The sequence below is a fragment of the Odocoileus virginianus genome, chromosome 4 (assembly GCF_023699985.2).
Source record: "Odocoileus virginianus isolate 20LAN1187 ecotype Illinois chromosome 4, Ovbor_1.2, whole genome shotgun sequence".
Lineage (NCBI taxonomy): Eukaryota > Metazoa > Chordata > Mammalia > Artiodactyla > Cervidae > Odocoileus > Odocoileus virginianus.
The window spans coordinates 55,404,447-55,418,111 of NC_069677.1; the positions used below are offsets into that span (position 1 = coordinate 55,404,447).

The 13,665-nt window shown below is 39.4% G+C and overlaps 1 long non-coding RNA gene across 1 annotated transcript; it reads left to right on the top strand.

Annotated features, from left to right (window-relative positions):
- The first annotated feature begins 3,695 nt into the window (after nt 1-3,695).
- LOC110132922 (uncharacterized) lies at nt 3,696-5,488 on the top strand. Its single transcript, XR_002312611.2, has 2 exons — nt 3,696-4,260; nt 5,260-5,488. It is a non-coding gene; the product is annotated as an uncharacterized lncRNA (long non-coding RNA).
- Nucleotides 5,489-13,665: the final 8,177 nt, after the last annotated feature.

Below are 13,665 nucleotides of genomic sequence, written 5' to 3' on the forward strand. Positions count from 1 at the left end.
GATGTGCACTGGCCAAAGAATGACCTCCTGCCACCAGCTGACTCTGCTCCATGCGCTGATGGCACCAGCGCATTCAGAAGATCACCACATCAAAGAATATGGTGGTCAAGAGAAACCAGCTATCCACTGCCGCCTACCCACCCACAGGACTCTGAAAGATCTAAGGACTCTAGAAATCCAGGCAGAGGGGTTACTAATGAGCAGTCACTAAAGACTTTCTGCTACAAGTGAGCTCAGAGAAGTTGCAATGGTGAATCCAGAAGATGTGTATATTCCCACGTTGATTTCAATCAGTGGTTTATTGAGTCTTGCTCAAACAGTACTGGCATGGATTCAAGGACACATCATTACCCTATGGCCCTAAGCACTTTCGTCCTGACTTTCTTACTGATTATCCAAACTCAAATTAGGGGAAAGGTGGGAGGATGGACAGTATAGACTACTGCTCAAATCTTAACAGTGACCACTTAGTTTGGGGGACAACCTGGAAGAGGATAAAGAAAAAAGGAATAAACTTAAAACTGTAGTGTCAGCTACTTAGTTGCAACTGGTTACTGAAAGAAGCAATTTCTATTCTGAATAACCCATGAAGGAAAGGAAAGCAAAGAGAAAACATGTAATTATTGCAAGGAAATGAACATGGGAAGCAAGAAAGGCCAGAGGCTAGGAAATAATTGACAAGTTGATTAGAATTGACAAGTTCAAGGATCTCAGAAGGAAAAAACTAGTGAAATGGTCAAAGTGGTGCTACTTAATTTGCAATTTCCTTGAGAATTTCTCACTTCCTTTTGGTGATAAATCAATGTAAGATACTAGTGAATTGGATCCACCATGTTTCTCTTCCTCTGAGGTTTCCATAAAAATGGGTCTTCTGAATGTAGTTCAAATTTTCTTACTTTCGCCTGATCTCCCGGGAAGAGATCTGCTGTGCACCTTAAAAGCTAGCATATTCTGGTAGAATGTCTGCAGAGCTCTAAGGAGGAAAGACACGTGATTTGGTTACTGTGTGCTGTCTGAAAGAAAAGGGATACTGCAAAGAGTGGCAGGGTGGCCCTATGCAGGACAAATACTCTGAGCTGGAATAGGTTGATGCATCACTTTGAGCTCTAGAACCAGTTATAACAGAATCAGAAAAATAAGGGGTAGTTTAAAAAATGCTCATTCTAAATGAAATGAAAAAATAAAAATGCTCATTCTGTAATACTCCCATGCCTCCAATAAAGAAGGAAGGTTAATTTTATATCAATGGTCAGTGACTTTAAAGCTCTCTATAAAATTTCAAAGAAGTAAATATATGTGTTGTTCCATCATCTGTGTGGTTCCTAACCCTGCAACTGTTCTGATTTCAATATCGTTTGCAAAGTTTTTCATTGTAGTCGATCTTGCTCTGCATTTCTCACAGATAAATCTAAATTAGTATTGCTTTAGCTTATATCAGAATCTAGTATCCCATATCTATGGCAAAGGATTCCTAAAGGCTTTGGGGACTCCATTTTTAAAAATCATTTATAAAACAAAAAGTGAGAGAGAGATTTGTCCCACCCATGGAGGGATCTGTAATCATTCAATGTAGATGATTTGCTGGTAGTATCAGCAATTAGAGTGCATGAAAGATTTGTAATTTGGCTTTGCCACAATTCTTTCCTTCACAGGGGCATAAGGCCTTACAGACAAATTGCATAAATGCTTGAGGCATCTGTTATCAGCTATATGTCACAGAGTTTTGCAGTCTGTGCTCGTGGGTTCAGTCGCCCAGTCATGTCCAAGTTTTGAAATCCTATGGACAGTAGCCCACAAGGCTCCTCTGTCCATGGGATTTTCCAGACAAGAGTACTGGAGTGGGTTTCTATTTCCTACTCCAGGGGCTCTTCCTGACCCAGAGATCAAACCCACATCTCTTGCATCTCCTGCATCGGCAGGTGGATTCTTACCACTTTCCAACTAGGAATCAGTAAAACATCTTACCACACACACACACACACACACACACACACACACACACACACACACACACACACACAAGTCATTTATGGGACTAATACAGAATTGTAGAAAACAGAGCCCAACATTTGCAGATTAGACAAAACATCTGCTGGAAAAAACTGCATGATAATTCTCCAAGATAATTCATCCTCTGGTTTGGGATGGAGCCTTTGAACAATTGAAATTGGCTTTGATGCAATATTATGGTGACTTCTTTGAAATTTGGAAGCTTGGGGGGTTCTGGGGGGTGGGGTGGGGTACTTGTTTTGTGTTTTGGTCTGGAATTAAATCAGCACAAGCAGCTAGGGTAATAGCAGTTACACGAGAACTATAATTGTGTTTTGCACTTACAAGGAATATGTTTACTGTTAATAAATATATGTCTGATGTTTGCCATGCAACAGGAGAAATTTTTTAAAGGCTCCCCGGGTGCTGCAGCCCCTTGGGGCATTCGATGGCTGGAAGGAAGCCTGTGGCACATAGCCTGGTCTGCTCGGTGGAGGGCCCTCCCAGGGTCGCAGGGGCCCCTCAGAGGCACTGAGGTCGCTGTAGCTGGAGCCTCAGGGACACTGCCGCTGCCACCATACCTCTGTGCTCCAAGGTTCCAGGTAAATTTCTTGAAGGGAGAACGTTTTCCTATCAATTGGAACTTAGATAACCCATAGAAAAGTGATGGCTGTTTTATCAGAGGCTTTACAGCTGCCTACTCAGGTTTCAGTGATGTACTAGAGGACTCACATAGACCAGAAGGACAAAATTTCTAAGGGCGATAAATGCGCTGACAGAGTTTCAAAAGCAACTATTAACCTATGGCAGTCTCCAAATTTAGAAGCCCCACTTTTAATATTGTAAGAAACTTCATTCATTTTCAAAAATACACATTGTTAAATAAAACAGAGAAATGGACTATAAAATGAGCTAAAAGAAATATGACGGGACTATGAGAATTACCTAACAGTAATTCGTATACCATAATCCATATTTATTTGGTAAGTACTGCTGTGTCATCATCTAACTAAGAGGGATTTCTTTTTATTTTTTAAAACTTTTTCTCCTCTAATACTTATGGATACTACAAATCCCGTTTCCTCACTTTTTATTAATTTTAGTGAGTTGTAATTTGAGGAAACTAGCAAAGTCTTGTAAAATTCTTCATGTCTTGAGTTTTCACAAATGTATGTAAGGTAAGTCAAATATGTGAAGGTAGATTTAGTATAGTAGGTGACTTAGTGTACACTCAGTAGTAACAGGCAGGAAAAAAAAATGTGACAGAATTATTGGAAGGCCAAGAAATGTTCTAAAAAGAGGGATTTTTAGAGGAACTAGACTTTTACTATTTGTAATGAAAAGATGAAATTATTTAAACTATTAAAGAGATGTGCTGCTTCTCAGTAGAATTCTTTGAAGCCACTTCCAACGTAAATGCAGGAAGCTTTCCCTGCATTTCCAGGAACCTGGCATCAGCTGAATTTCACAGAGTTAAAAGTCCCGAAAAAAGTTTAAAAGGTAAAAGTTAAAAGTTGCTGTCTAGTTATGGTGGGCATGATGTGTAAATGGCCCCTGGCAGCAATAAAACCTCTCTTAACGTAACTGAGCACAGAGGACAGCTCTTAGAAGGCACCTGTTGCTCTGTGCCATTACTCTGCTTCCTGTTACCTAGCAACGGGTCCTGCTCAGCCATTGGTCGGCATCACCGTGGGTCCCTCCCACAAGCAACCAACTGTCAATGAGCAAGCCTTAGAGAAGGATTCAGCCAATAGCTGGGGAGAGTGGTGGTTGTCAAGCTCAGAGTGAGGCAAGAGGCAGATCCTGGACTTCTCCTCGGGGCCCTCCAAAACTCATGGGCCCTCAGGCCAGCCGAGGGGCCAGACTGAGACCTGTGTCCTGCGGGGCTCCTGAGCCCTCGCCAGGGGCACCCACTGGCCATAGCCCAGGCCTTGAGGCAGCAGTGAACCTCTCCGTCAACCCTGTCTCTGCAGCTTGATGGCAGCGGCCTTCTACCTGGGATGCAGTCTGAGGAATTTACCCTTCCCCTCCCCCACCCCGTCGCTCCCGCCGCGTCGACGACGGCAGAGTCTGGGGAGCTTGGCCCTGAGGGGGCCGCCAGCTGAGATCTGCCTCCTCTTAGCCAGAACCTTGACCTCAAAGGGAAGAAGTTGTGCCCAGGATCTTTGCCCTTCAGAGAATAACACGGTTTGATAGAGATTTACAGGAAGATCATGATCTGACCGTGACCTTGTTACTGAGCCCAAGCTCATGCTGCTCGCCACATGACAGGTCAGTAAATTGGGAGATGTGCTGCTGGAGCAAGAAATGATGACTTTAATTAGACGGCCAGCAGACCCAGGAGATGGCAGACTAGCGTCTCCAACAACCTGCTCGTCTCAGTCAGGCAGGGTCCTTTTATATACAATAGAGAGAGGGGGCGGGGCTTTCAGTGACACTGACCAATGACAGAGCAGGGCATTAGCTGGTTGCTGGTTGACAGTTGCTCGCTTGGTTGGGAGGAGGGGCCCACCAGGATGCCCAACCAAAGGCTGAGTAGGACAGTCATAGCTGCTGTCTGTCTCAACAGAGCATGCAGCCTGGTGCCAGGGAGGGGAAGGCCCCTTTATGCCTTGCTTCCCATCTGGGACTGCCACTGCAACCGGACCTCACAAGCAAGGGATCTGACACCAAGAAGTTTGCAACAACTAACCACACCCCTCTTTCACCTTTCCTGTAAAAAGGCTTTGCTGAAAACTTCTGGGAAGTTTGGGGATTTTTAGGGCATGAGCCATTCATCTCCTTGCACGGCCCTCAATAAACCTTTCTGTGTTCCAAACTATGATGTTTTGGTATTGTTTGGCCTCAGCATGTGTCAGGCACACAGACTTGCAATTTGGTAACATTAATACACATAATTTCTACTTTGGATACATCAGAACTTATTAGATATAGAAGTCGTTTATTTCTACTGTTGTCTGGGAATTACACAAATGTTTGCAGATTATGATAAGCCTCATTCCTGCACACAAGAAGGCTGAATGAATAAAACTCTAAAAAAATACTCATGGGGAAAGATTTTGCAACTTACTATGTTTAAAAGGCCTAGAGCTTTACTGGCAGCTTTATTGAAAATTAGAGGGACCCCTACAAGCAAGCACAGACTCTCTCTATTGGAATTTATAATTGCCATGCTTATGAATTTCTGTCTGAAATTATGTCCTGTGACTGATTTAACTAAGTCCTGTCATAATCATGTCCAACATTTAAAAGAGCTTCTCCCTTTCCTAGAAACCCTGATGCATAAAGTCATAAGGACCTGGAAGGACCCTGTGGAAAAAGTCTGCCACCTTATTGACCAGGATACATGAAGGTATTCCAGAGGAAATATGGGCTGTCACTGCTCCAAGAAGGATCCACTCAGGTCAACACTGATTACTCATGGATATCAAAGTAACAAAAATTCAGTTGGATCTGTGCTTCCCATGGGAAGCATGTCCATAAACATCTTCAAACTTAAGTTTTCTATGTTGATATTGGTACTGAATTCAATTGAAAGGAGATGTTCTAGCAAACACTACTACTCTCATAGACTACCTTGATGAGCTATTCACAATAGGGTTATTTCAGATACTTTAAAATCACATTTCCTAGAAAACAAACATGCTATTTGTTACATGACTTTTTCTTTGGTACTCCCAGTAATGATGCCTATAATCTCAATCAGTTCTAAATTGTATTTTCAGTATAAACAAGCCCTGCACTTATAGAGTAAAAGTAAAATCTGGTAGTAGTTTTTATAATGACAAGGTAAAAGTAACTAATATGCACCAAGATGCTCACATCCTAAATTTGACATGAAAATGTTTTGATAACGGGTTTAATTGGAAGGATGCTGTAGAAAAGAACATCACTGATTGATTTATTTATTTATTTTCCCATTTATTTTTATTAGTCGGAGGCTAATTACTTTACAATATTGTAGTGGGTTTTGTCATACATTGACATGAATCAGCCATGGATTTACAGGTATTCCCCATCCCGATCCCCCCTCCCACCTCCCTCTCTAACCAATCCCTCTGGGTCTTCCCAGTGCACCAGGCCCGAGCACTTGTCTCATGCACCCAACCTGGGCTGGTGATCTGTTTCACCATAGATAATATACATGTTTTGATGCTATTCTCTCGAAACATCCCACCCTCACCTTCTCCCACAGAGTCCAAAAGTCTGTTCTGTACATCTGTGTCTCTTTTTCTGTTTTGCATATAGGGTTATCATTACCATCTTTCTAAAGTCCATATATATGTGTTAGTATACTATGATGGTCTTTATCTTTCTGGCTTACCTCACTCTGTATAATGGACTCCAGTTTCATCCATCTCATTAGAACTGATTCAAATGAATTCTTTTTAATGGCTAAGTAATATTCCATGGTGTATATGTACCACAGCTTCCTTATCCATTCGTCTGCTGATGGGCATCTAGGTTGCTTCCATGTCCTGGCTATTATAAACAGTGCTGCGATGAACATTGGGGTGCACATGTCTCTTTCGGATCTGGTTTCCTCAGTGTGTATGCCCAGAAGTGGTATTGCTGGGTCATATGGCAGTTCTATTTCCAGTTTTTTAAGAAATCTCCACACTGTTTTCCATAGCGGCTGTACTAGTTTGCATTCCCACCAACAGTGTAAGAGGGTTCCCTTTTCTCCACACCCTCTCCAGCATTTATTGCTTGTAGACTTTTGGATAGCAGCCATCCTGACTGGCGTGTAATGGTACCTCATTGTGGTTTTGATTTGCATTTCTCTGATAATGAGTGAAGAACATCACTGATTTAATATACACATCTGACATTTATAAATAGGAACCTGAAGTCAACTCATTCTATTAACATTGGGATGCAAGTTGTCTCTAGTATATCCAGATAAACTAAAGTAAATGCCTATCATTAATGCATACATAGTTGACTACTATAAGAGTATAATTATGGATTTAGACCCAGTGCAGGGGGGTAGAAAGGGACTTACAGGGTGAGTTTTTCATGTACATTAAACATTTGGAGTTCAATCTATACCTTTCAGTGGTGCCTCGTAGTGGGATTTTGATACTTGATGATGACCATGGGTGTCTTTGTGTTTCATATCCAGGTAAAATTATTTGAGAACATATGAATTGGTAAATAGTTAAATCAGATTCTTGATTGACAACTCACACAATTTCTTCTTGGCTGTACAAGAAACAAAGATGTCTTTGATGCTTGTATTTTCAAATGATCAATTAAGTAGTTGGCAGTTCCTTTTGAAGTCTCAGATGGTAAAGAATCTGCCTGCGATGCAGGAGACCCAGGTTCAATCCCTGGTTAGGAAGATCCCCTGGAGGAAGACATGGCAAATCACTCCAGTATTTTTGCCTGGAGAATTCCATGGACAGGAGAGCCTGATGAGCTACCATTCATGGGGTTGCAAAGAGTCAGACACAACTGAGTCAAACTAACATGTCTGGTAACACGATGACATCTTACCCAATCCAAGCCTGAAGTGAAGTGAAGTCGCTCAGTTGTGTCCGACTCTTTGTGACCCCATGGACTGTAGCCCACCAGGCTCCTCCCTCCATGGAATTCTCTAGGCAAGAATACTGGAGTGGGTTGCCATTTCCTTCTCCAGGGGATCTTCCCAACCCAGAGATCAAGCCGCATCTCTTATGTCTCCTGCATTCAGTGCATGCGTGCTAAGTCGCTTCAGTCGTGTCTGACTCTTTGTGACACTGCGGACCATAACCCACCTGGCTCCTCAGTTCACGGGATTTTCCAGGCAAGAATACTGGAGTGGGTTGCCATTTCCTTCTCCAGGGGATCTTCCCAACCCAGGGATCAAGCCGCATCTCTTACGTCTCCTGCATTGGCAGGAGGGTTCTTTACCACTAGTGCGACCTGGGAATACTCCTGGGCAAACTCAACTATTTACACTTTAAAATTCATCTGGGAGGTGGGGTAGTTGCTCAGTCACTTAGGATTCTCCTTCTCTGGTTTTTTCTTTCCTCATCACCATGTAACATTCCTTGCTCTATGTTAGATGATAGAGGCGGAAATAACTGGTCCCTGGCTGCCTTTTGACGATATTTATATATTTCTAATCTACTGAAATCTAATCTACTGATTCTCAGTACCAAAAAGTGTACTTGATAAATAATTACTTGGTGCATTTTCTTTTTTTCCTGGTCCTTTTCCACAACACCTTGTTTCTTTAAACTCTAGAACATTCCTTAGAGTGAATTTTTAAAGACTTAAGATTATCCTTTCAACATAGTGCCTGTTTCCAGTTAAGTCTACTTTAGGACTTAAAATCATTAACATCTTGAATAAATTATGCCTCTAATATCAGAAGTCAGTATAAGACATTTCTCTAAAACCTTAATCAGACATCACACCATGAATCCTTACCCGATATAAAGTAACCCCACAGATTTTTGAAACTGTTTTTTTTTTCCCACTTTGTCACTATTTTTGGCATTATATCTTCCAGCAAACTATAAAATTGCGCTATAAAAGGGGAAATAGTTGACAGTTTTGACTATTCAACCCATCAACAAATGCTTGGTAATGTTAAGGGGACAAAAATGAAGTATTCACTTTTTTATAGTGAATGATAAACTCCTTGATGACTGAAACCAAATTTTGTCTCTGTCTTCCTAGAAGTTCCTGGCTTCTAGAAATATACACATCAAAGTCAAATTAAGCCATCTTAACAGGCAGGGCTCTCAAGGTGAACTTTTAGATCTCTGATTTATAGGATTTACTGTCGGGATGCTTCCCTGGTAGCTCAGTTGCTAAAGAATCTGCTTGCAATGCAGGAGATCTGGGGTTAAATCCCTGAGTTGGAAAGATCTGCTGGTGAAAGAAAAGGCCAGCCACTCCAGTATCCTTGCCTGGGAAATCCCATGGACAGAGGAGCCTGGCAGGTTATAGTCCATGTGGCTTCAGGAATCGGACGTGACTTAGCAAATAAACCATCATCACCACTGTCAGGATATTAAAATAAGTATCAAAAAAAAAAAAAAAACTTAGTAATGCCTGGACTCAGAACAATGAGTGTTTAGAGAGGAGATTTTCCATGTTAACCATGCGCTCTATTCAGCCTGACTTGACCATCTTCTTCACAGCATATCAGTGCCTCTTTTACATGTAACCTCCTTCATTCCTGCTTCAGGGAAAGGAGACTACAAAACTCTTTCTACAACATATCATGGCTTCTGGTGTTCAATCAGTGAGGATACATACACATACATAATGCAAGATAATTTACATTACTGTTATTCTCAGGAATTCATTGAGGTAAAAAATACTGAAAAATCAATTACTGTAAATTTTAGATTTTTTAAATTTTAGATTAGCAGTGGCCAAAGGACTGGAAAAGGTCAGTTTTTATTCCAACCTCAAAGTAGGTCAATGCCAAAGAATGTTCAAACTATCACACAATTGCACTCATCTTACACACTAGCAAGTAATGCTCAAAATTCTCCAAGCCAGGCTTCAGCAGTACATGAACTGTGAACTTCCAGATGTTCAAGATGGATTAGAAGGGACAGAGGAACCAGAAATCAAAATGCCAACATCCGCTGGATCATCAAAAAAGCAAGATAGTTCCAGAAAAACATCTACTTCTGCTTTATTGTCTACGCCAAAGCCTTTGTGTGGATAACAACAAACTGGAAAATTCTTAAAGAGATGGGAATACCAGACCACCTTACCACTTTCTGAGAAACCTGTATGCAGGTCAAGAAGCAACAGTTAGAACCACATGGAACAACAGACTGATTCCAAACTGGGAAAGGAGTAGGTCAAGGCTGTATATTGTCACCCTGCTTATTTAACTTATATGCAGAGTACATCATGAGAAATGCCAGACTGGATGAAGCACAAGCTGGAATCAAGATTGCCAGGAGAAACAGAAATAACATCAGATACGCAGATGACACCACCCTTATGGCAGAAATTGAAGAAAAGCTAGAGAGCCTCTTAATTAAAGTGAAAGAAGAGAATCAAAAAGCTGGCTTAAAATGCAACATTCAGAAAACTAAGATCATGGCATCTGGTCCCATCACTTCATCGCAAATAGATGGGGAAGCAATGGAAACAGTGACAAACTTTATTTTTCTGGGCTCCAAAATCACTGCAGATGGTGACTGCAGCCATGAAATTAAAAGACATTTGCTCCTTGGAAGAAATGCTATGACCTACCTAGACAGCAGAGACATTCCTTCACCAACAAAGGTGCATCTAGTCAAAGCTATGGTTTTTTCCAGTAGTCATGTATGGATGTGAGAGTTGGACGATAAAGAAAGCTGAGTGCCAAAGAATCAATGCTTTTGAACTGTGGTGTTGAAGATGACTCTTGAGAGTCCCTTGGACCACAAGGAGATCTAACCAGTCAATCCTAAAGAAAATCAGTGCTGAATATTCATTGGAAGGACTGATGCTGAAGCTGAAACTCCAATACTTTGGCTACCTGATGCGAAGAATTGACTCATTGGAAAAGACCCTGATGCTGGGAAAGATTGAAGGCAGAAGAAGAAGGGGATGATGGAGGATGAGATGGTTGGATGGCATCACTGACTTGATGGACATAAGTTTTAGTAAGCTCTGGGAGTTGGTGATGGACAGGGAAGCCTGGCATGCTGCAGTCCATGGAGTCACAAGGAGTCGGACATGACTGGGCAATTGAACTGAACTGGACTTAGATTTTTTATTTTATAAAACATTTTGTCATTGAGGAAAATATTAGATGAACCACTGAGAGGCAGTGTAGTCCCCCAGATTATCCTTTCTTCCCATGAAGAGATAGTTTTAATTTTCCTTTTGAATCCAGAACATACTAATACTACTTTCAAAGATTTTAGTACATAAGGGATTAAGAATCATTGGCAACCTCTCATTTTTCTTACTGGCTCTTTTTCTATACAACTGAAAATCAAGCTATTTTGGAATCACATCCTGGAAAATTGAAAACTGTCTTTAAAAAAATCTTTCCCAGAAGGATCACAAAGTGTATATTGTCATCCTTGGAACAAGGATGGATCTAACATTTGTTAAGGATCTTATTCAAACTGAGCAACTATTTTTAGCAAGTAATTTTACTGAGACAAATTCAGTGAAAAGATGCAGAAATAAAGAATAAATGATCTACTGTGAATATGATAAGCAGACTTATAAAACTAAACTAGACAAACTCACAGTAAAACATTTCAGTTGAACCACTAGAAATTTTTTGGTTCCTGCTCCATCTGCAAGTGATACTGTGCTACTCACCATATCATCTCTGGGGAAAGAAAACTCAGAGGGATACAAGATTTTAAAAATGTTTTTCCCCCTCCAGCAGTGTTTTACAAAAATGACTTCAGAATAAACAGCTATCAAAAGAAAGCCAAACACACAGAGAAAGTAAAAACCAAAAACAAACAAACATAAATATTACCATAATTATAGGTCTTCTGTTCAAGGTGGGGAAAACAGCAGTTTGCTCACTTTATTTTTTATATCCTCCAGGGCTAAAGGTCATTGTGTATCTCCAGTCATCAGTATTTCAAAAGTCAGGGAGATAGCAACTTAGCAAAAGGGCTTCAAGGTTTTACTTACTTAGAAAATGCTCTAAAAGAATGTTCCTGCTTTAAATTTATCCTTTTAAGAGGATATGAATTCCTTTTTTTCTAACAGTTATATGATGTGCTTGATAAAAAAGGCAGCAGAGCAAGGATCTATTTTGCACTCTCAGTCTCTGTTTCTGGTCAAATATCATTCCCACCTAAGTGGAACTTTGACCAAAGCTATACAAAGATGTTTGTATAGCTAGTTCGAATTTAGTGTCAATAATGTGATGCTTTGTCTATCGCTGGTTTTATTTTATTTTATTGTAATTAATAACTAAAAATGTTCTTATTAATGTGATTAATGTGAACCATATGAAACTAGAGTGTGATATTTAATTTCTCTCTGAAGGGTTGATAAAGAACTGAGGCCCAAAAGTTAATCACTTATTACAAGGCTTGCCTTCAGAAAACAACCAGTGTATCCCTACTAAGCTCTGCCTACAGTGCTTATAAATGTAGGTGTATTTCCTTTTCTCTAAGATCTCCAAGATTCCTGTCCTGTAAGAAAGTGGCATTCTTTCCTTTCTGACAGTCTGGGAATTTATAAGTCACAGACAGAAACCAAGGCGTATATTGTAGCAGCAATTCCATATGAGAAAAATATTCTTTGTTCCTCAATTGACTTATCATGCTTTAGTAAATAAGACTCTTATTGAAACTATGTGAATAATTATATTATAATAAAAAGTCACAGAACACACTAAGGCCATTTTTCCTAATATTTAACCATTGTTCTGAGCAGTTTTGTCAACAGGAACCAATAATGTAGCTTTGAATTAAAATCATCTTCTTAACATTTTTCAAATTATGTTTATTTTGTATATTAAGGGCTTAAATAAGAAACCATTTAAAGAGTTTTACAGTTTGTAATAGGATAGCCTGTTAAGGTTGATAGATCAAGAAGAAAACTAAATATTCTCCTACCTAGTAAAAAAAAAAAAAAAACATTAAACACAATTAAATTTTCTCTTTAGAGTTATTCAGTCTGAAGTAATTGCTTCTTATTTGACCTGGAGTTTTGGGGAAGTCTATTATTGCATAGTTAAATGCATATATACCAGGAATGCTAGAAATCCTTTCTGCTCCTGAGAGCTGTATGCTAAAGGCTGTTCCTTATAGAATCAGTAGTTAAGAGTGTGTGATCAATTCCTTTACTGAAGTCATCATGTTTTTTTTTAATGTTTCTTTAGGAGGGGCCTTTAGGCAAGTGTGAATGAAAAAAAAATCATTTTTTGATTATAGTATTAAAAATAAGAACAGAGAATCCACCTATCAAAGATAACTTGATATTTTAACAATTTAGTACAAGATCACCCTGAGAATAAGTACATATTAATGAATGACTTTACTGTGTTCTGTGACCTTTTATTATATTATTTGCATAGTTTCAATAAAAATCTTATTTAGGCATGATAATTCAATTGAGGAACAAAGAATATTTTGCTTATATGAAACTGTTGCTACAATATACTCCTTGGTTTCTGTCTATGACTTATAGATTCCCAGACTGTCAGATGGGAAAGAATGTCACTTTCTTTTTTTTTTTTTCCCATTTATTTTTATTAGTTGGAGGCTAATTACTTCACAACATTTCAGTGGGTTTTGTCATACATTGTAAATGTCACTTTCTTACAGGACAGAAATCTTGGAGATCTTAAGAGAAAAAGAAATATGTCTACATTTATAAGAATTAATATGAATGACAGTGAGATCATTGACAAGTCTCCAGGATCTTTTAATTTATCCTCAAATTGTGTGTTAATAATTGTGTGACCTTCAAAATCACAGCAAGTGAAATACACTGAAATAATTAAATACATTTAGAAGGGTTAAGAAAACTTTGGAAGAGAAAGTTTCAAAATTGCTATTTACAGACTCTGTACTTTGTTAGCTAGCCATACTTTATCTTTAAAATATCCCATAGTACTGTTAAATTTAAAGAGGGGGGAGAGAAAAGGGGATATAATAATTAATTTGATACAGTTGGACATGACCTATACATTTTGATTCCTATCCATCCCACAACACCACAAGTATATATTTTACTATAAAAATA